The sequence below is a fragment of the Pholcus phalangioides genome, unplaced genomic scaffold, assembly GCF_987345545.1.
Source record: "Pholcus phalangioides strain wild (caught in Gottingen) unplaced genomic scaffold, Ppha-v1.0 ptg000017l_1, whole genome shotgun sequence".
NCBI lineage: Eukaryota > Metazoa > Arthropoda > Arachnida > Araneae > Pholcidae > Pholcus > Pholcus phalangioides.
In genome coordinates, this window is record NW_028301610.1 from 12,005,261 (window position 1) to 12,028,690 (window position 23,430).

Here is a 23,430-nt window from a genome sequence, read left to right on the forward strand (position 1 = left end):
TCTCAAAATTTCTCACAAATGCTAAGAAATTTCCTACATGAACAAATTTTGGCAAATTTTTTCCACGAATATGAAAAATTTCCCATAACCTGGTCGAGCTAGATTTTCCACGAAAATTTCTCGAGTAAATTTTTCCCTTACATTTTCCCCGAAACATGTGCTGCTAACTACCGAGCAAAATACGTACTTAATAAAATTTACTACAGGTGCATTAACTACTTTACCATCAAGGACGTAATACTGCGTCCAAATGCCTTTCGGATAGTGTCACACAAGCTCCGTTTTCTTTCCTCTCTTATCACCGCCAGGCTTTGTTGTATCCCTACGAGAAAAGTTGCTCTTTTTGCCTTCCTTTTATTTCGAAACAGTTATTAGTGTTTTCCCAACACATGATGTATCCTTTTACTATAAGAGCAAAAGAGAACTGGTTGGTGAGGGTGAAAAGAAAACTACTTCGCGTGTGTGTGTGTATAAAAAAACAAATGAAACTTTATATATAAGATATATATATATTATCTGCACTTATGTATTATACTGTTTCCTTTCATTTGTTTTTTTCCTTCAACTTCTTTACCTTTCTAACGAGTGGTAGAGTTAGGATGAGGTTACCATATTTTCCGCCCATTCGTCAAATAGAGATCTGAATTTCTCGTCGAAATCTTTTAAGCAAAGTGGTTTAATACCTATAATCATGGCCCCCACATCCTGAAGCAGGGCCCCTAGGCTGGGATCTTTTACGGGCCCCCCGACCAGACTTTCACGCGGCCCCCTTTATGATGAATTTATAGCGTGAAAAAACAAAAAAATGATTAAAATCCTCACGGGCCCCAGGGCTGGAGCCTTGTCAGCCCACCCCTTGTGGGGGCCATGCCTATAATTTAATAAAAATATACGTATTAATAAACAATTATTTTACATTAAAAAGTATTGCATTACAATTCTTTTGTTTGATGAACTCTCAAAATTTCCCACAAATGCTAAAGAATTTCCTATGTGGAAAAATTTTAGCCAATCACGAGTTACCATCACTGACTTGAAGTTATAGAATCGCCAAATCAGGCCCGTCATTTCAACTTTTTACAGAGGTGGGGGCAAAGAAAATATACTCAATATACGTATATTTCAACTTGTTTGTTCATTTCTATTGTATTTTTTAAAACCAGGGGGACAATCACCTCCCCCGACTCCCTCTCCCCAAATGATGGGCCTGCGCCAAATATCGACGAGAGAGATATGAAGCTTTCGCATAGACATCATAATCACCATCACTTTGAGGGACAGGAACACGATGATCTCTCCATAGAAATCTCAACGTTAAAATTTCCAATTTTATTCTAGAAATGCGGAAATTTATAAATTTAGTGGGGTTTTCCGCCACAGCAATAATTTTAAAAATTGAATTGAATTCTCTATTTTTGAAATATTGAAGACACGAAGCCCAGAAAATCAAATATAAAATAATTAGTCGGACTTAACTTTTGAGTTGGGTATCCATGCAACATTGATTTCAACTTTTTATTTACATCTTCTTGAATGTGAAAATTGAAGTTCATGTCCCCCTTTTGTCTTTTAATATTCAACTGCATCAATTATATGGGTTAAGTTAAAAAAAATTTTAATAAAATGGCTCATTCTTTACATTGAAATAATTCCACAGCAATTGAGATAATTGGACAGGCAGATTAACGAACTTAAAAAAAAATCGGAATATTTAGCACTTATCAAAAAAAATTATTTCTACATCTCTTTAATTTATATTTGTTCTTTCAATCTTTCATGAGCTGCCGAGAAAGTCGCGATGTTGGTTGCCTTGGATATGGTTTGTATGTCCCTCAAAGAGGGAAATATCATGTGATCCAAAAAGCCTCCAATTTTTATCATTTTAATTCTCATGAATAATCAGTCAACATGTTATAATTTTTTTCCATCTCACCCCTAGAGGTGCGCGCACCCCCGGTTGGGAACCACTGGTTTAGAGATACGTACCTCAGAAAAAAAACAGCCAGACCTATTGGAACTGCTGTGGTGGTCGAGTGGTAAAAATGACTGACTCTCATCGTGAAGATCAGGGTTCGAACCCGACCAATGCCCCTGTGGTGGTCAGCTGAAGTTGTTTTACTGCGGTTCCCAACTTCGAATGCGAGCATATCTTCCAGTTACAAAGTCTTGCCAAACAGAGCTACAGGCCTGCAACGGTGCAAAAGTACTATTAAATACTATACGCACTTCACTATTTGAAATTATAGATGGTAGCATATTAAAATTTACGAACAACACTCTATACACACTAAGACTACTAGGTACTCACGTCCGGCACAATTCAATCCGTGGTAAATTGGTCATGGCGTCCGGAGTTGTTCGGTTTGGAAGAAAAAGTCAGACCTTTTGAATTCGTTATCTATGCAATAACACACATTTTTATTTCAATTTTTATTTACATATTCTCATGTATGAAAATAAAAACTAACGTCTCTGTATTGTCTTTTAATATATTCAAGTGAATTAGTTCATATAGTATAAGATTTTTTTAAATTAATAACGTCCAACAAACGATAACTTGAAGAGTCATATACAAATTTTTTTTTTAATAACGTGATCGTCACGTATTCCCAAGAGATCTTTACGATTTGTTCGGGAAATTTTTTAGTGCGTTAGTAGACATACATCCCCGAAACAAGATTTGAACTCACACCTGCACAGTCAGAAGCTACCTCCCTAACCACTAGACTGCTAGGTGGCATTACAAAGAAAAAAAATCGATTCAGATTTCCACATTTCCTTAATCTAGATTTATTTCATTCATAAGCCGCCGAGGAAGTCGCCATGTTGGTTACCTTGAACAAAGTTTGTATGCCCCCAGAGCAGGGGGAAGGACGGCAGTTTTAGGTGGGAACAAAGAACACCGTTACAAAATTATCGAATTTTAAAGTTGTGGGGGCAGCAAAAATCCTAGTTACGGCCCTGTACGTCGCTCAAACCTTTCACTGAAAGAAGGAATATCACGTGATCCAAACAGCCTCATTATGTCAGTAATCTCTAAATTGGAAATCAATTATTCAATGTGATCAATAAATAAAAAGTAATTGAAATAATAAAAATAAATTTTTATAGTAAAAAAGTGATTTAAAAACTCGTAAGAAAAATTATTTTTTTCACGATAGGTGTGTGTGTGTGGCAAACGTTGTACTAGAGTAGCTTCAATGGGGTAGCTATATCACTAAGTTGATCATATTTCGTAAAAAAATACGTTGAATTTCAATTCTATCGAGAAAATACGGAAGATTGCAATGCTCTTGTCAAAAACATTGAAATCTTCCGTATTTTAGTATCACCATATAAATAATTTTTTTCTTAAAATTAGATGGCAGCACCAATACTATGAATAAAATGGCGGAAACCCTTTTTATCCGTCGTCTGCATCTTTCAAAGATTGTTTTGGATACCTCCTTGTATTTTGGAAAAAAAGGACTGAACTTGCTATCCAGTTCGGTTTGGACGCCTCGATCGTAGGGAACCAAGCTGAATGAAACATTCTGCTCCTTTAAAGTACAGTGACCATATTTTTCCTGACATCCCGTATTTTCGCAAAATTTTGGCTGTCCTGACGTTTTTTCAAAATTTTTTTTCACGAATCTTCATGAAGGCAACTGGAATTTTCATTCTTTTTAATGGAATTAAAAGGAATAAGAAAATTATTTTCCCAATTTATAAATTACATTTGAATTGAGAGTCATAATTCGACTAAAAATATGAATATTCATCTCAGAAATTTGTCTTTCACAATTTTTTTTCGTTGAATTTATTTTAAGCACTAAAATTCCCATTAGTGCTCCATTACTTTACCCGTGATCAATTTTTCGGTGATTTTAGCAACAATTGGCAATTTTACTTAACTTTGGCATCATTTTCCGAAATATTCGGCGATGTCCCGTATTTTACTGTATTAGAGAGCCATGATTTCCCGCGTTTTTCTCGATGAAATATAAGGAGTCATTCATTCCCGATTCATTTTCGGGATTGAAATTAGATGGCAGCACCAATCACAAATCAAAAAGCTTTATCTTCTTCAGGCTGACCATATTTCCCTATAAGGGAAATTGCCAGTTGTCACCAAAGGTAAGCACAATTGCCAATTACATTAGCCACCACTTATAAGAATCGAATCTGGTAAACGAAAACCGAACGCTGTTTTAACACAGGAAAATCACCGGTTATAAGAATGAGGTTTCCCTCATAAGAAAAAATTCTCAAAAAAAAAACTCACACCGTTCACCTCAGTGGTGGGAACTTGAATATTTTTGGTTGTTCACAAGGATATTTGAAGGACTACTAATTTTCATTTTTTACCTTTATAATAAAACTATCCCATGTCGACAAAAAAAAAATCTGGTCGTTTTTTTTTTTTTATTAAACTTGCTGTCGATAAGCGAATCTATCTATAATAGTGTTTGCCAAAGTGGGCAGAAAAATCCACGGAATATTAGAAACTATGGGTATAACATAGGGTCTTATGGATTGGCTTGAGTGGGGGGGGGGGGGAGAAAGGGCGACGAGATAAAAATTCTGAGAGGGCGATGGAATAGAAAGTTTGGGGACCTCTGATCTAGAATTATGCGTTCGGACCATGGCACCCATATCCTAAAACAGGGCCATATATTTTAGAACAAGGCCCCCAAGAAAGATTTTTCACGGGCCCTTCCATAGTGAATTAATACGGTGAAAAATAAAAAATATAATGGTAATTGTCCCGAGCCCCAAGGTTGGAGCCCTGTCAACCTTGTGTGGCCATAGCTCGGACAACAGTCATGGCACTCATATCCTGGAGCCAGTGCAGTCTTAACGCATGGGCCTACCAGGGCACGGCCCGGGGGCCTCAAAAGTGAGATCTATTTGAAATTTTCTAAAATTCGCCAGTTAGGGCCTCGGAAAAACCACTTGTCTTAAAAGCATCAAGGGCCCCCGAGCCGACCCTGCCTGGAGCAAGGCCACTATTCAGGAATCTTTGGCAAGAAGGGCCCCCCCCTCATGATGGATTTATATCGTAAAAAAAAAGATAACCGCCCCGGGCCCATGGCAATAGTAGTAGTTACTGTGTAGCATTTCAGTCAGTCTACATCAACAACTATGAGGATAAAAATATGCTATAGATGTTTAAACTACTTTAAAATTTTAAGAATTTATGAGGCTATAATGAGAAGAAGTTTTAATTTTTTCATTAAAACTTTTTTCTTCGGTTTTTACTTGCACTGGAAGTTAGGTGTGGCTATCGCATTGCACTGCTTCACTCGTTATCTATGAGCGAATTGCACTGGACTCGCCACTCCTCACTTTTCTGCTGTTACCGATTATGTGTGTGTGTGTGTGTGCGTGTTGATAACTTCTCCTCCCTCAACATTATTTGGACAACTTTTATATAAAAGGAACCAAGCGCCATTAAATCAGAACCGAGAAAAAGCTATTTAAAGTTATCTTCGATTCGGTTATCTCTGCAGTTTGGTAGTTGGTTCAAGTGCACACAGACGGCATCACAGCCTGTGTCACTTGGTTCTATTTAGATAAAAAAAATCCCCTCCTCCTTCAATAGTTCAGATGTCGGTATATCTCAAAAATGTTAAAAATAGCGCTTGGTTCCTTTCATATAAAAAGCCGTCCATTTTTCCTTCACACTTTATCCAGGCAGAGGAGACTGGCGCGTTTATAAAATTTGCAGGTTTAAATTCCTTTGTCTTATGTCGGGATGAGAGATTCCTCGTCTTATTTGATATTTAATTTCCTTATCATCGACCCTCATTTATTAGGGTGGATATTGCATCCCTAATATGAAATACTGTAGCTTTGAAATATTGGAATCTCGTAGTTTCTGGGGAAGCTCATTTCCTGGGGCACTATCTGGCTGAAAATGCCTGCCCAGGGCCGGTCTTAGACCAAATGGCACCCTGTGCATTACCAGCAGTCGGCGCTCACCCCCCCCCCCCTCGCGCTGATTCAAGGTGATGATGTGTCGGAGGGGGCAATTTATTGTTTATTGCTGGTCACTACTATTTCCTAAAATATGGGACTGATTTATGTTCCCATATTATCGGACTCTTGGGGGAAGGGATGGTCTCCCCATCAATCCTCCCGGAAATTTGCACCTAGCCTCTTTTTTCGTTGTGGACTAAATTAAAGTAATACTTACTTTGATAATTACTCCAAATTAGGGAAATTGGCCGAGTTAGTAAAGTTGTCTAAAGCTTTTTTTTTTACGCAGAGAAGTTTGATTAGTTATAATTGCTTTGAAAATTTATTTATAACAAGCAATTTTTTAAATATTTCCTGAAGGATATAAGATATAAATACGAAAATCGACATTTTTTTTGCACAAAAACGTAGCGAACACACTCCCGCCCATTCCTTAAAACTATTTCATTATTAATGCACGAAATTTTCTCATGGGGATTATACACCGCTGCGCGGACTAATGTCATGTTGTGTTTTTTACTCTCTGAAACTAGCGAAATTCACATCTAAGAGGATAACATACGCAAAAAAATACTTTTTTTTGTTCGATTCTTATTCAAGATTCCCATCGAAGAAAAACAGAAAAGAATCACTTTAAGATGCTGGAAAAAATCGTATAACTTGCAAACTAATACTGTGTAACAAAAATAAAATCGAAATTTCACCAGGATCACCAGACTTTCATCTCCATCAAGCTCATATTGAGCTTTTTTGCCCCTCCTGAAGAGCAGTTGGCATTTATATTTTTTGTCAAGCAATCCTAATTCTTTCTGGAGAATTTTTACTGCGTTGATTACAACCTCCCAGCTTGAAAGGTCATTGATTGGCTGACCACTCCAAAAAAGCAGGGCTGCCACAAAATATCCCCACAAAAATGCTACCCCCCCCCCCTCCCCACGTTTACGAATTTAAAATGTCAACAGTAACGTAAAAAAATTAGTCTCTCTCACCAGACATTTGAACAGCCCACCCCTACTTGAAAGTCATAAAAAAACGGGGTACTGCAATCGCTTCCAGTCTTCTGACTTCACCAACATAGTGTAGTTGTATTATTTTTCTCTAATCGGATTGCTATCTCCAGGGCCGCAACTAGATGCTTGGTCAACCAGGGCAAGCGCGTCCCCCCCCCCCCGAAATGAAAGTGGTCCTCCGAATGAAATTTCTAGCTACGCCCATTTAAAACAACTGTCAAAGATTTGGTCTAACATGAAACGTAAATTCGAAACGGCAGCTCCACAAACGTTAAAACGGCATTCCTGTTGAAATTTATCGGGAGAAAACGAATATCACACATGCATGCAAATGTAACCTGAGGAAGAAACCGTATGCAAATCTGCGTCACAGTGAATAAAAGGCGCGGACGCCAGCCATGTGAAGTTATTCCAGCGCGCAACCGTTCCAACAGTTGTAACGTACGTGATAATGGCGCACTTCAGTAATACTGAAAAAGCAGACACGCATCTCATTTACGGAGCTGCAAACGGAAGTACCACAGAAGCAGCACGAATGTACGGTGAGCGTTTTCCCCCACAGGCGGTTGCCCAGTCCGAAAACATTTGCGCGCTTGCATCGGCAGCTGTGCGAAACGGGATACTTCCTTGCTTCACGGTCTGATGCAGATCGTACATATGGTTTCTTCTTCCCCCAGGTTACATTTGCATGCATGCATGTTTCTCCCGATAAAATCCAAACGTTAAAACGGTTGAAACAACCGTTTTAACGTTTGCGGAGTGGCCGTTTCGAAACGCGTTATAGCGTTTGCGTTTCATGTTAGACCAATCTTTGATGACAATTGTATGTATTGGTGTGTGCTATCACCTCAAAGTTTTTCCCATCTTTTCTGAATCACCATGTATTATAAAATCATAAACTCTAAAAATGCAACGTTTTTGTTTCATATTTCTATGCAACAGATATTTGAGCGTTGCATAAAAATGTAACTATGTCCAGAACCGTTTGAGCCATTGGTCATTTACTAGGTTTACCTAACGGGAGGGAAAGGGGGAACCGGATAAACTAAACGTAACCAGGCTCTGTCACCGAAGTAATTTTAGCGCAGTGTGCTGAAGGACGTGGTTGTGTTGGAAGAAATTCCAACCGGCCGGACGAATCCTGCCCTCACCATTTAAACATTCCCTTAACATGATACCGTTACATATACAAACGCACGACATGAAACGTAATATAGAATTTCAGGGCAGTTCATAAGCGGAGATAGACTTGGAAGTCTGGGGGGGGGGGCGGCAAGATGATGTCGATTCATCTATACATTAGATCAGTCGACTTCACCTTTGATGCTGGGGGGCAATGCTTCCCCACGCCCCCCCCCGTATCCCCGCCCATGGGACAGCGTTAAGTCACCTAACAGGACGCGACATAAACAAGGCTATTTCAAGAATTTTTCGGAAACCATCGAAAAGCGATTTTTTGATTAACAGTGATTGTTAGGATGTAATGTACACTATGGGTACCATGGTTCTCAAACAATCTTGGAAAGGCCGATGTAGCCCGCGGGGCGTATATGTCATAATTTCTTACATTACAATTTACATAAAGAAGGGACTGTGAAAAATTCTTTCCAAGGAGCGCTGCGTTGAATAATGAACTCTGATCACTATTGCCTATGCATACATTTATGTAGTATCAAGCCATATAGTAGGACCACCGTATCCGGGGCTCGGTCGATTGCGCCGAAAATGGGAGTGTTTCGACTTGCAATATATTCCCCCAAAAGGTCGATTGCGCCCAGTCTGATTTTAATCCTTGTGGGTGACGGGAGGAGTGGGGAAGTTACCAACTGCCGATTGGGGGTGTCACTAAGTCTATAGAGACAGGATTAGTGCATATAAGCAAGATATATATATATATATATATATATATATATAAGATTCCTGATATACCATAATTTTTTTTCCGAGGAGATATGGGCAGTCTTGGTAGGATATATGGCGTTTTGTGTATATTTACACTGTCATACCGAATACCTTTCGCGAGCCGGATGGAAGCCCTTGGCGGGAAGCATTTGGTCCGCGGGCCAGATGTTTGTTGCGCATCCCTGGTGTAGAGAGAGACGATTTTTTTTAATCAACTGCATTAAAATATACTGTATATTTGTAGAGGAGGAGGAGACCCCCCCCCCGTATCCGCGGCTTGGAAAGTAATGTACAGGGTGGGCAAAAAGTCCGTAGAAACTTTAAAAATTCATAAAAACCGGAGAAATAACCGAAATAACCGATTTGCAGGGTTAGCTTCGCTAGGTCACGGAAATTTTAAGACAAGAAAAAACAGCCCACAGAGAGAGAGGTGGTGCTGACGTACACAAGTCAAAGAAAATATATGCAAATAAAGAACAGAATGCCTCCAAACAGCACCTCCTAGAGATAGGCCTCTGCACTGTTTGCCATATACGTCATTCGCTACTTAGCAAGTTTGCCACATTTTGAAACACAGCATTCTGTTTCGTTTCTTTTTATTTTGGCGTAGAATCTTCTTGATTGGCTCACAAATACCGCAGTGATTAGATGTGGGGCATAGAAATCGCCAATTCTGAGCCCGATCATTTCTTTTCCTCACAACGATGATACTGGCACGAGCAGGGAATTTTTTTCCCTTAACATTCTGAGGGAATATAGACTACTTACTGACGTCACAACTGCGGAGGCCTCCTATCTCTAGGTGTTGTTGCTCCAAATCGTTTATTACAGCAGTATGTGTTCCACATGACCACCACAGAGTATAACACATTGCAGGCGAGTCACAAATCCAGCAACGGCAATCTTGTCACCATCGTTATCGTAAGATATCAAGATGGTGGTAACAGTGTGCTGCAGGTCCACATACACGGTTTACAACGGTGAACTGCTTGTGGATTAGGAGCGCAAGTACTTATAACCGTCGTCTCATTTGCATATATATTTCCACCGAAGTCGCTCGTACCAGCATCACCTATCGGCTGTTTTTTTTAGTTTTTTTCCTGTCTTAAAAACATTCTCGTGACCTAGCGATGCCAACCCTACAAATCGTTTATTTCGGGTTATTTTTTTCCGGTTTTTATTCATTTTTAAATTTCTACGGACTTTTTGCCCACCCTGTATATGAGCTTGGCAGACTTGCGTGAGAAAGCACGTAAACTTGGGAATCGTGCTGTATTGTTATTGCGGTCATCGCGTGTTAGGATGTTTCGCGTATTGTGGTGAGTTGTGTGTTACTGCGTGTGCGATTTAAATGCATTGTATATTTGGGCTTATCACATACTCCGTGTTATGGGGAATCACGCATTGTGCTGTAATGCGAATTGGAATGAATTGTGTATTTTGGATTATCACGTGTTATTGCGTACTGTGGTAAATCTATGATGCCTATATAGCGAATTTCGATACATTGGGTATCACGCTGTATTGCGTCTTGTGCAAAGCTTATAGGACTGTATTGCGCAGAGTGAGGTGTATCAAGTTGTATTTCACATTGTATTGCGAGATGTATTACGGGTTATGGTGTAGCGCAGGGGACTTCAACCTTTTCTAAAAGCGAGCACAGCCTGTGTTCATCAAAAAAAAAAAGAGCACCATTTTCGGAAAGTTCGACATACGACTTCATGAAATCAGGACGATTTTAATCCTAGAACACAATTTGTACATGATTTTTAATTGCAACGGTGATCAAGTGCTCGCGAGCACTCTGGGTGCTTCAGGGAGCATCGTGTTGAAGATGCCTGGTGTACAGCCTCCTCGTATAGCGAGGAGTTTTGTGCTGTTTTCTGCTTTATCGCGTATTGTTCGATACATATTGAACATTCTATAGTTAGGTATATTGTATATTGCGCCGTTCATTGCGTATTATTTTGTGTTGCGAAAAGTTGCGTCGCAAGGTATGTAGCGGTGTATCGTATTTCATGGTATAATGCATTTTGCTGTTATACGATTATCTAGTTACTTAAATGGTCATTGTGTATTAGATTCTTCTCTGTACCCATTCGCCCGGATCCTATAATTAATTATAGTATGAACAATGATTCCAGATTATGTGGTGGTGTAATCAGCGTGACCATGTTGTGCTATCTCACCCGCCTTCTAAATCAAAAGTGGCCTTTAAACCTGCGACTGGGTGGTTATTTTTTGAGGCTTCCACGGCATATTTTTACTTGACGCAATAAACTAGATATGACGATTTTAGGAGGGGGAGGTTGATGCAAAACTTGGCAGGGTACCAAAGTGCCCTCATCTCCTAGTAAATACATTAACTCAAAAATGCAATGTATATACCTATGTATAAAAATATCCGACTTACATATATAGACTTCTTTAAAAAAATTTCCTAAAGTCGATAAATGCCGGAAAATCATTGGAAAACGTGTTTGACTTCTTTACAATCACGGGAGTAATATTACGTCCAAACACCAGCGGAATAAATTCAAACAAGTTTTGTGTTTTCTTTCCTCTCTATTCACCATCGCGAAGCCTTATAGTAACCGTATCTCAACTGAGAAGTTGCTGCTTTTGCTTCCCTCCTTCCTTTCTATACTCCTGTTAGATTTTTTTCCCACTCATAATGCATCTTTCTACTATACGTGTAAGAGAACACGCAGGGTGTGGGTGAAAAGGACTAAAAACAAATTCTTCACCTATTATATATTTTTCACTTATATATTTTTTTTCCTTGGCCCCTTTATCTAACGTGCAGTTAGGTTAATACAAGGTTACCAGATTTATCGCCGATTGGTCAAATAAAGGTAATCTAAACTTCTTGCCAAAAGTTTGAACGTGAAGTAGTTAATATAGTACCTTAGCCAATATTCGCGATAAATTGCCGATGTTTCGTATATTTCCGATCTTATTTTTGATATTGTTTGTAAAACAATATCGGAACGATTATTCCGCATCACCAATAAGTTTCAATTCCTTTTAGCGTAATTGTAACATTGGACCCTAACTGGACCATTTGCAGAGGTTGCACTGCTCTGAATCGGGTATTGCGATCACCCTTCTCTACGAGGGAATCGGGGGCCGCAACTGGGGGATGTAGGCAGGTCTAGTTGTCGCAATCGTTAGACCAGTGGGAGAATAATTATTGACTATTTAACAGCTTATTCAACAATTATGGCTCCAAAATGCGCTTACTTGCCCTGCTTGACAGTATCAAACTGTAACCCTATCGGAATCTAAGAGTTTACGAGTAGCATTTCCCGAAGTGGATGATAGCGCCCCTGAAGGTCACATATGATAGGTTGATTGCTTCATCAGAACGGTTTCCTGTTTGAGGTCCGAACGCGCACGCGTGCCGTTTTAATCTGCCAAATATTTACTACTTTTTAATCACGGCATTCTTCATCGAAGGAATAGATCCAGGTAAGAGGCCTTTCACACGGAGCTGATGGGGGGCCGGAAGAAGTTTTAACAATTGGAATATACTGAGCCTTTCACACGAGCCGAAATTTTCCCGCACCTAGGAAATGTTCATGCGGGTCCGGACGTCGTCCGCATGTGCCAAAACTTAAGTGCGGGCTCCGCATTTTTTGACAATTGGGTTATTCGGAGCTATTCACACGATGCGGAGCGTATTCATCCGCATCTTTGGCTACTTTTTAAAGACGATTTTGCACGGAATTTTTTTTAATTATATTTGCCATAAATACACTTAAAAACACCATATGAAGGTCCCTGTTCATCAATATGATGTCCCACACATGTCTATCCCTCCGTTTCCTTCTGAAATGGAGATGCAGAAACTTTAACTGCCTTTCGTCCATACTTTACAATTTTATACAATAAAACTTGTCAACAACGGCCACTGACGGGTCCAAAATTATAAGCCGTTCTGTTCAATTACGAATACTCAATTGACTACATACCTTTAAACTACTACATAGCTTTTAAATTTAATTAAAAAAAATTTCATTTTTTTTAAATATTTGAAATTATTTGAAAAGTATAAATGTTTAAAAATTAAAAAAAAAAAAATATTTAAAATAATTTTAATCTTTAATTTTTTTTAACTTAAAAAAAATACTTTTATTAAACATCGTTATCCACGAAGGCGCATCGGTTGCATTCAAGCAAATGCAACCGGTGATCTTATTGGTTGAATTTTTCACGTTTTATCAAAGAGCTTTTATCAAACTTTTATAGTGTAATCCCGGCCTAAGACAGAATTGTGATGTGAATATTTCTAAGCACAGACATTTTGAAAGTCTCCACCCCTCCCCTTTTTTCCTACTTGCAAAGTCTTTGATATCTGCTGATTTTTTTTTTGGAACATTGATGTTTTGTATGTGTTTGGATTGGATTTTTCGAATATTGGATGTTTTTGGAATTTTTCTTTCATATTTTTCCGAAAAGACATTTTGAAAAAAAAATCTCTTGAAAATATTTTAAGATATTTTCTCCCATCGACTACTTGTGAGGATCAGAATGAAGACATCTTTATACCCATATTCTATGGGGCTCTAGATTAAACCACCAAAGAATGGCTTTAGGCTGCCTATGGGCACTGAATCAGGGATAAAGGAGAAAAATTGCGAAAACGCCTGCATCTTTAGTACTCGTGTGAAAGGGTATGCGCATCCGCTCCGTGTGAAAGGGGCCGTAAGGCACCTTTTTAGGAAAGAGGACTATCGATTTATAAAATTTGAGCAAAGGAAAGGTTTGCCGCTCCGATTGATGTTTTGGAAGTCGGGAAGCAGGACAGGAACAGCTAAGGACTTCGAATATACCGAGCGGACTCGTCACTCTCCATCTCAGAATGGCAAAACCAGTTTTCTGTTTAAAGTGACGTCTTGTAAAAAAAAAACGGCACGAGAAACAACTATTAGCTGCAGCGATAATACTGACGTTACTCTTTGCACAAGTATGGTGGATGAGCATGCCAGGGATTACCAGCAGCTCTAGGAACAGCGATAATAATAACATGCGTCTTCGCGTAAAAGTATGACGAGTCCAGCTCCTTGAAATAAATACGAGGCTTAGATCCAGTCAATATGTCTGAGGATGACTTGGTGGAAGTGGGTCATATTGGAACAATACGGCCAGTATTTTACGGAATTTTTTTCCCCAGGAAAGTGATCGCCTACACCCCTCATTTTATTCAATATGATCAAATGTTTACCTTGGGTACCTAGAGCCTGCGCCTCCAATTGAGCTTCCTTCATGGACTTCATCCACATTAGGAAGTAGATTCCATCGCGCCATTTGGGAGGGGGAAGCTGATCTTGATCATAGGGAATAGTAGCGGTCTTCAATGTTTCTCGAATCAAGAGCGTCCCTCCATGCCATCCATTTGAAGAGCAGCACCTATGTGTGGTAACCTTGATTGAATCAAGATCACCTTGAATGCTTAATTAGGGGTATCGATCAAGACTTCGCGAGTATGAAATTAGGCATATTGTCACTTAGCACTTTGAGGAGCACTATGGTGCTCGTGAGTTGTCATCACGATGCAATTTTGGATTGGAATATACTGCAGAAATACCTAAATTTGAAGTTCCGATGTCTTTCGCCCATTCTTCAGCTTGAGGGGATAGAACAGAAGAAAAAAAAGGATTTAGGAAGGACCCTTTCTATCAACGGAGGATGGATCGCGAAAGGATGGGACAGTAACCAATTGGAAAACAAATGCTAAACATTGAAAGGGGGAAATGTATCGCGTCTCAGAAAATCAATTTTCTAAATTTTGCTTCACTATAAATGCAGTGACGTCAAAGTAGCACCTTTCTTAGGACAGGCATCTTCAACACGGTGCTTCCTGAAGCGCCCAGAGTGTTCGATGCTTGTGTCAGATTTCATGCTTGCGAGCACTTGATCAACGTTCCAACTAAACCACCTCGTACAAATTGCATTCTGGGATTGAAATCATTCTAATTTCATGCATTGGTAAGTCGAACTTGCAGAAAAGGGTGCCGCTATTCTTTTGACGATGGATACAGGGAGTGCTCGCGACTAGAAAAAAGTTCCTCTGCTCTAGGAGCCGGGATGTGTAGTGAGTACCGGTGAATAATATTAGTCTAAGTGTGTGAAGATAGTGCGTCCATATTTCCGATTCCGGAAACCCGCGTCGTCTCCGATTGGTTAAAAACCTGCATTTCAAGCTAAAAATAGTTGAAATTCGTGTTTTTAACCAATCTAAGACGACGCGGGATTTCAGAATCGGAAATATGGATGCACTATGTTCACACACTTACACTATAAAGATATTTTATGAAAGTTGTAACTATAGGCTTATTAGTATTTTCGCATTCGCTCGAATGCAAGATACGCTTATCGATTGAATTTAAGTTTTATAAAAGAACTTTCTAAAACTTTTATAGTGTAATCTGGGCCTTTCTTATTGTAAATGATTGGTACATGCAGTTAGTGAAAACTATAGAAAGATAGTATATCGTGTACAAAATGAAGTTACTAATTTTATAAATGGATAAAAAAAAATTTCTAGAACTTCAAACCTTAGTCACAATTTTTGGATAGGAGATCGATTGACACGGATTGGTTAAAATCCTAAATTTAACCAATCCGTGCCAATCTCAGATCCAAAAATTGTAACTATAAACCAGCAATTCCCAACTTGTGCTTTAACGCCCCCTTGGGGGGCGATGGAAAGTTTCAGGGAGCGGTAGAAACTACGGGTATAACATAGGATCCTATGGGTTAGATAGCTTTGGGGGGCGATGGGACGAAAAAGGTGGGGAAAGTATGGTTTAAACCATGTCAGTGAATACCATCCTTAACTAGCTAAAACCAATCTGAAATGTATCATTAAATAAATTTATACTGAACGGATTTGTAGAGAAAAAAAAAATAGGTTTTTTTTATTGTCTAACAACTCAAAGAAAATACTTCATTCACAAATATCGACATTTATAATGATACGAGATTTGAACACGTACGATAAAGAACCGATACGAAAATGTATAAAAAAACAATCGTGAATTATTCCCGATTTTAATCGCGGCCTGACGTCTCGTGCCACGTGATGCGTTTCTCATAAAATTTGATAACTAAATGTGGCCACTTTTCATTGGCCACCTTTGCTGGTACAAGATCAGCCAAATCGGCATTCATCCATTTGACGAGCAATATCAGTTCATCGTCGGAATTTCTAATAACTCCGATTATTCGCTCTGGTTGAAAATTTTGAATTCGATCGAGATATTTATTCTGACATCTCCTTTCTGGCATCACAACAGCGTAATATTCGGGTTTTTTATTATTTGAGGTAACGGTGGCTTGACCGATTTCACCAACATCTCTTATGACCTTACGATTTTCTTGGAAAAAATCAGAATTCACGGAAATCTCTTTGGATCTGTCTTTATTCTGAGCCTTCATTCGTTCTTCATACTCTTCAATGATATCAGGACAGTTCAAGTGTTCCTCGGGCTCCCAAGTATTCTGTTCTTCCGAATAACCTTTCCATTTAAGTAGATATTCCACTCTTCCATTGTTAAATCTTTTATCGACCACTTCCTCGACTATGTATTCTTCATGTTGCTTTTCTTCGACTATGCATTCTTCAGGTTGCTTTAAACTTCTCTTCCGAGACTTTGATCTTATAGAACTCATCTGCAAGAGATGGAAAAACTATTGTTTTTAAGACCGCTAAAAAATATCCAAACAGCAGAACTTCAGAGCCATTTACTGATTTTAGAACGAAACCTTTTTCCAAATAGAATGACTGATGGTAACTACTTTCGTATGTTTTACAGGTGCCAGCAGGTACTATCAAACATCAATCTGTTCATACTATTTTTATACATTCTGAAGGAAGTTTTCGTTTCTATGGAACTGCGTTCACTGAATCATTGTGCTTATCAGTATCAATCAGCTCAGTTATTTCATTAGAGATAAGGGTTAGATTTTATGAGCAACACAGCCAAGTCAGGCAGCTAATATTTCAATGCTTAAGCACACCCTGATCTATGAACCGGTGTTCAAAATATGGTACGTTTTCGTAAGTTGGAAGAGCAATTTTTACTACACCTGCCATATTTCATTGAGACGAAAACCACGACATCGAACGCTTCGTGGGTGGCTTCCGAACACGAAAACACTAACCAACTCTTATCAGAAAAAGACGAACATAATGAATAAAGATCGAGCGATGCTGCACATCGTTGGCTACCACTGGCGTACAGTTAAGATTAGCAATTAGCCATGACCCATATTTATTTTACACCATAAATTTAATATATAGCTATCCACTTCCCACCGCAATGAAAAATTCTGGGTTGGGTGCCCAAAGATTCCGTTCCAATAGAATCGTAGCCAAGAGCACATGCCAAAGCTGGAAAATAGGTGCTCCTACAATTATGATGGCCATGGACAAACTTTTTCCGAGTCACAAGCGTAAGACATCTGCCAAACGCAGAAGACGTTAAACAAAAGTTTGTACGTCAGTATCATAAACAGTATGCCATTTGAGTTTAAATCTTGATTGTATCCCACACATCTCTAATCGAGCATGTCTTTGATCGATAAGTCAAATTTCCCGTGTAATCTAGACAGATAACCATCCCAGACTCAATGTAAATCAAAGGCGCACACGGAATCTACAATGCTTTAAGCCATTGAATGCCGTTGTCAGTACGCAAAGTTTCTGCTTTGGAATTGATCAAGCACATTTTCTTTTGATGTTCTTTTTCCATTAGTGTAATCAAAGTATTTATGATAGAACTATGTACAAAGTATGACCGGTAAGTAGGGTTAATCACCCCTCCTTTCGAAAACGAATAGCCCGACGTGCTGTCGAATGAGCTTTAAGGTCTTCCCAAATCATGGGTGGAGATACGGCGGGGGCTGTGCCCCACCCCCCTTCCAGCGCGTCAATGACTCAGACTGATTAATGTATATGCATATATATATATATATATATGAATTGACATCCTGCCCCCCCCCCAGCCTTTGAAGTCTATTCCGCCTATGTTCCCAATGTTACCCAACATCTCTGCGCTTGTTTCTCAAAATATTTCGGCGGTTCATACGACAGCTGACAGATGGTCTTGCCATAGCCATCTGGTGGCCCTGATGTCATTTGCGAGCTATTAGCAGAATATTGCCACCGTTCATAGCACGAAGCCATTCAGCATATACATACGCTCCAAGGAGGGAATGTTCTCTTCATAGCTTAGATGGTAGAGCACTCGTCCGGCAAACGAGACCGGGGTTCGAGTCCCCGTGAGGGTAGAGATTACTATGCTTTTCTGAAACATCTCTTCATGTGCAGTCAGTTTTCCATATACATATATTGTATTAAGGGAGAGCGACGTCTTTCTACAAGTATTTCCATAGTTCACACGCTTCCATGAAGGTCATGAAAGCGTCGAAGATGAGCATCGTCATGGGAGACCGGTGACGAGCAGAGCGGCGACAAAAATGTTCGGTAGTTATTGTCACGAGATCGGCGTTTGTTCGTCGGTTGGAATTTAAATCTTTCACGTGAAATCGTTCGAATCATTGTGACCGAGGATTTGGGTAAATGCAAACTTTGTGCGAGGTTCATCCATCACCTAAGCGATGAACAAAACAGCGATTAGAGACGTGCGAAGACTTCATCGATGCCACGTGTTTACAGTCAATTGTTACTGCAGACGAAATTTGGTGTTTCCCTAGTACAATCCACAAACTGAAATACCGTCTTGCGGAAATGGTTTCATCTCCGAACACACACAGCATTTCGTAGTTTCCATTGCAGTTTTACACCAATTTGAAACAATTTCATATCGATTCTGTGCTTCATTACGCAATGCAACAACTCTTACGTTGCCAGCTACCGCATGAACAAACGACTGTCTAGAAATTGAGAAACAAGAGCAGATGTTAGGTAACATTGGGAAGAACGTAAAGTTTGCGCGTCGGGCTATTCATATTTTTGGAAAAACGGGTGATTGACCCTATTTACCGGTCACATTTAGTATAAAAAGTGATTAAAAAAATGCGTTGAATTTTGTTGCCGTGTACCACTTACGTCATTCAGAACTTGAAGATGTGAATTGTCGCACACTTATAGAAGTGTGTACGTAACGTCTCAACTTTTATACTTTTTCATCGTTTCCAAACTCCGGTCATATCGGCATAGAGAGCGATTTGTAACATCTCAACTAGGTCGATTCAAACAATCTGCTACGAAAGCAAATGTTGAGGTTTTTTTAAAGAGCCGTTATAATCACGGAATTCATAACATGAAATTCTTTCAAAATGTAAAAAAAAAAGGCTAAATGAATATTAAAGTTGATTAGCTAGAGCTCTTGAAAACCCAAGATGATTAATTGGCCATCTTTGTGCAAAGTGTGACGTCAGAATTATCGCTACAACCAATCGTTCTATATGTCGCTTTTTTTTTAACGATTAGACGTCACTTTGAACAAAAATCTGGTTTTTGTCCTAAGATTGAGGACGATAAGTGCATGGTATTCCACTTTCCTTAACCAGGGCAATATTAATGCATGAGCCAACCTAGGCAGTCTCTCCATGATGAAATCTAGTAACATCATTTTTGAGGGCTCGTATTGCGCCCTCATCCTAACCACATCATGACCCACCGGTGTCTCAATGAAGAGATTTTAGCAGGTGGTCGAAGACATCAGAAGTTTTTGAAACTATGAGTGAAGTGTAATGATTGAATAAATGTACTGCTGTACGCCTGTTGCTGTGTGGCGAGACACTAACGGGGAGATCGGCTCGCATTCCCGCCTCGAAATCGAACCACAGAAAACAGCTTCAGCCGACAACTATGGCGACGGTGGAATATGAACCTGGGTCCTCGCGACGAGAATCCGTCACCGACCACCACATTATCGGTTAGCTAGGCCTTAGCAGTAAGTATGAAAATTTAGGCTGGTCGTTCACTGTAAGCTACTACAGCTGTATTAGTATTGCGCATACACGCAACTTGTTATCGCGCATAGTAACTTCCAGTGGACGACTAGCTTTAGAAGTGGTTCGAGCAATTTCACAATACATAGGAACCTCTCATAACGGATACCGTTAGCGTAAACTTGTTAACGGACACTTTTGAATAACATCAATGTATTTTACCATCACGCATTAACGAATACTCCTCGTTAGCGAACAAAATCTTAAATCCTATGGGCGTCCGTTGTTTAGAGGTTCTACTGTAGCAGAATCTGTTGAATACGAGAGATCAGAACGTCTTTCAACATCGAAAAACTAAATTCTAAGGCAGATGCTACAACGAGCGTCACTTGACGCATGGTTTTTTTTACGCACGCGCTTTGTGGGGAAGGGGATGAAGAATTAACTGGAGTTTCCAGACGATCGCGGATAATCACGCACCACTTCACGAAAGGCAGAGCCGTAACTAGAAGCTTGGTCAGCAGGGGCAAGCATGCATTTTGGTGTCCCCTTGTAATGTTGAAGGAGGTAAAAAGTGTGAAATTTGCGCCCCTTCTGGTCCAGCGCCCGGGGCGGCAGATCCACCTGCTCCCTCCTAGTTGTGGCCTTGACGAAAGTTTATATTATATTATGAAACCGGTTCCTACGCGAAAAACAGCGTTCCGATGACCACTCCTTGTGTGTCGGGGGAATTCACCGTATGGTGCTAACCGCTCTCGTCTTTCATCGGAGTAAAGCTGGGTTTTTTCTAGGAGCAGGTTTTTCTGCGCCGCGTGAACCGAATAGGACCATTTCGTGTCGGCAGAAACGTAACTTAATTTAAAACTAGCGTGGCGCATCAGCTTAGGGTGGCTATATAGTACCCTGGCATCAGCAATTCTGTCGTCTGCATGCTCCGGTTTGAAGGGAAAGAAAACAATGGAAAAAAATGGGTGAAATGCGCGGCGCACAACGCTTTTGACCCTTTCAGAAGCAGTCGGCCAATCACGCCCGACGTAAAGTGCTGTCGTGAGGCGTATTGCGCTCTGAAGGAAACAGTCGTACAGCTTTCCCTATCGGCGAGTGGACGATGCACAGAAAACCTGCTCCTAGAAAAACCAGGCTTGAGAATGCGACATTAGATCAAATAGGCAATTAACTATTAAGGGAATCGCAAATGTTCTTAACGTCTGCGGCTCTACTAGTCATTTAACATTTTGGACACGAGGCAAATGTGTCGCATTCGCATCACTTGAACCTTTCACCAAGGCTGGGATAACACTAAGTTTGGTAAAAAATATTTTTACAAAAAACTTCGGGAAAAAAAACCAGTAAGTCTCCTGGTTACATTCGAGCGAATGTAACCAGGTAAGTAGTAGACTTATTTTACAAAACTAGAAAAAAAAAAACCAATATCTTTTACCAAACTTTTATAGTGTAATCCTGGCTTTAGAATCAAAATGGCCATAAAAAGTAAACGTTTTGAATCGATTCAAGACATCGAGAAAGCCACAACAAAGCAGCTTAAAACACTCAAAAGGCAACTTTCGATCATGGTCCCCATATCCTGGAGCAGGGCCCGTAGGCTGAGATCTTCAGCGGGGCCCCTCCATAGTAAATTTATAGCGTGAAAAAAATGAAAATCGCCCCGGGGATGGAGCGTTGTCAGTCCACCCTTGTGGGGGGGGGGGGGTCAATGCTTTCGGTTCTAATTGAGAAAGTTGGATTAGTTTCCATCGATCTTTCAAAATCAACTAACTGAGAACTGTACTTGAATAAATATCTAAAGCCCGGGATTACACTACAAAACTTTTATCAAAAGATCTCTTACAAAACTTGAAAAAAGCAACCAATAATCCTATTGGTTACATTCGCTTAAATGTGACCGACACGCACTATAAAAGTTTTGTCAAAGCTCTGATAAAACGTGAAAAATTCAACCAATAAGATCACCGGTTGCATTTACTTGAATGCAACCGACGCACCTACTGGTTGAATTTTGCAAGTTTTATAAAAGATTTTATCAAACTTTTATAGTGTAATTCCGGACTATGGCCGGTATTACACTGTAAAATTTTGATGAAATCCCTTTTATAAAACTTGAAAAATCTAACCAATAAGGTTATTGGCTACATTCTAGAAAATGCAACCGGTGACCTTATTGGCTGCATTTTTCAAGTTTTATAAAAGGGATTTCATCAAAATTTTACAGTGTAATACCGACCTTAGTCAAGGAATGGTTACTTTTCTTTCGTTGGATTTAGATTTTGCTGAGAAACAGCTGTTATAAAAAAAATACCACATTTTACTAATGGAAACATTTTCATCACTTCCATAGGGCATAATGTGGTTATAAATTACCAAATAGAAAAATTTTCTATTACAATCAAACCAATAACCAGGGTCATTTCCTTGTAAGTTCGGGCCCCGTATAGCGTTCTTTGAGGTTTACCGGATATTATGTAGGAATTATGCATAATAGCTGTTAAAATTCTGAACCATGCTAAAGCATTCGCTTATTTTGCATTCTGATCAGGGTATTCAAATCTCTCATTCAAAACTTCAACAAGGATGAGAAAGAAAAATATGTAAAACTTAAATTTTGAAATTTTTTTCGGGGTGCCCCTCCCTTAAAATTCATGGATTATGCTGGGCACATGTCTCGGTTGCCGATTCGAGAAATAGGATAAAAGCTCGATAAACTATCGAAACATTATAGCAGTTTTGTATATAGTGTTATACTTTTGTGTCAATGTGTTGAATTGCTGATGAAATCTGTGCGATTGCGAAAATGTGTTTTAAGTAGCGCATCTTTACGAATCTTAATGTTAGTATTTCACTTAACCCCATAACTTGTTCACGTGACGCTTGACTTCATCCTACGATAATTTTTATAAGGACGATCACCGGAATCACCGACGGAAATATAGACAATGGAATATGATGGTTCCATCCCATAAAAAATACGGGACGTAAATTCACCCTCCCCGATATTCAGCCCTGGATCCCAACTAGGGTTCAACTTATATTGCAAATAGATTACTTGAGTATTCGATCTCAATATACATCGTGAAACGCATAATGAGTTAATACGCTAAAATGTTGTGTGAACATAGCATATTTGAATAGCGAGAATCATTCGATCATCACGTACAGAGGTGAATTCACGATTTTGATACCCTTCTCTCGCGTTCTAGTCCAATTTTCTTGATGATCCTCCTCCATTCCCTTAACATCATTCACCACCCATTTGAACTTACAATAGCTCACTTAGACGACCCCCCATAAATATGCCTCTGAGCATGTGCATTGCTCAGTTCTAAACAAAATTGTATAATCACAAGTTTCTCGAAATTAAAAACATGCGAAAACATGGATTACCTGTGACAATTAGCCCTTGTTAGCATGGATAACAGAAAGCTTTCAACCGAGGTAAAAAATTTTATCTTCCAGGAGCGTATTCTCAACAGAATGCTGGCATCTTACAATGATCGCCAATTTTGTGAGCCACAGTTTACTAGGGAAAACGTATACAATGTTGTTTGGCCTTTGGCGACATAATAACTCGTTTTCGATGCTTACGTTGGCTCTATCTTTTCTCAATATCCGAAAA

At 39.5% G+C, this 23,430-nt stretch overlaps 1 pseudogene across 2 annotated transcripts; it reads right to left on the minus strand.

The window, feature by feature from the left end:
• Positions 1-15,770: 15,770 nt before the first annotated feature.
• Positions 15,771-23,321, minus strand: LOC149072387 (chromobox protein homolog 3 pseudogene; annotated as a pseudogene). 2 transcript variants are annotated; one of them, XR_016194380.1, is made up of 3 exons: positions 23,199-23,305; positions 18,952-19,106; positions 15,795-16,550 (listed from the first exon to the last, which is right to left on the minus strand). The product of XR_016194380.1 is annotated as a chromobox protein homolog 3 pseudogene, transcript variant X2 (transcript). The 2 variants fall into 2 exon arrangements; XR_016194379.1 differs by lacking the exon at positions 18,952-19,106 and having other exon boundaries at positions 15,771-16,550; positions 23,199-23,321.
• Between the last annotated feature and the right edge of the window lie 109 nt (positions 23,322-23,430).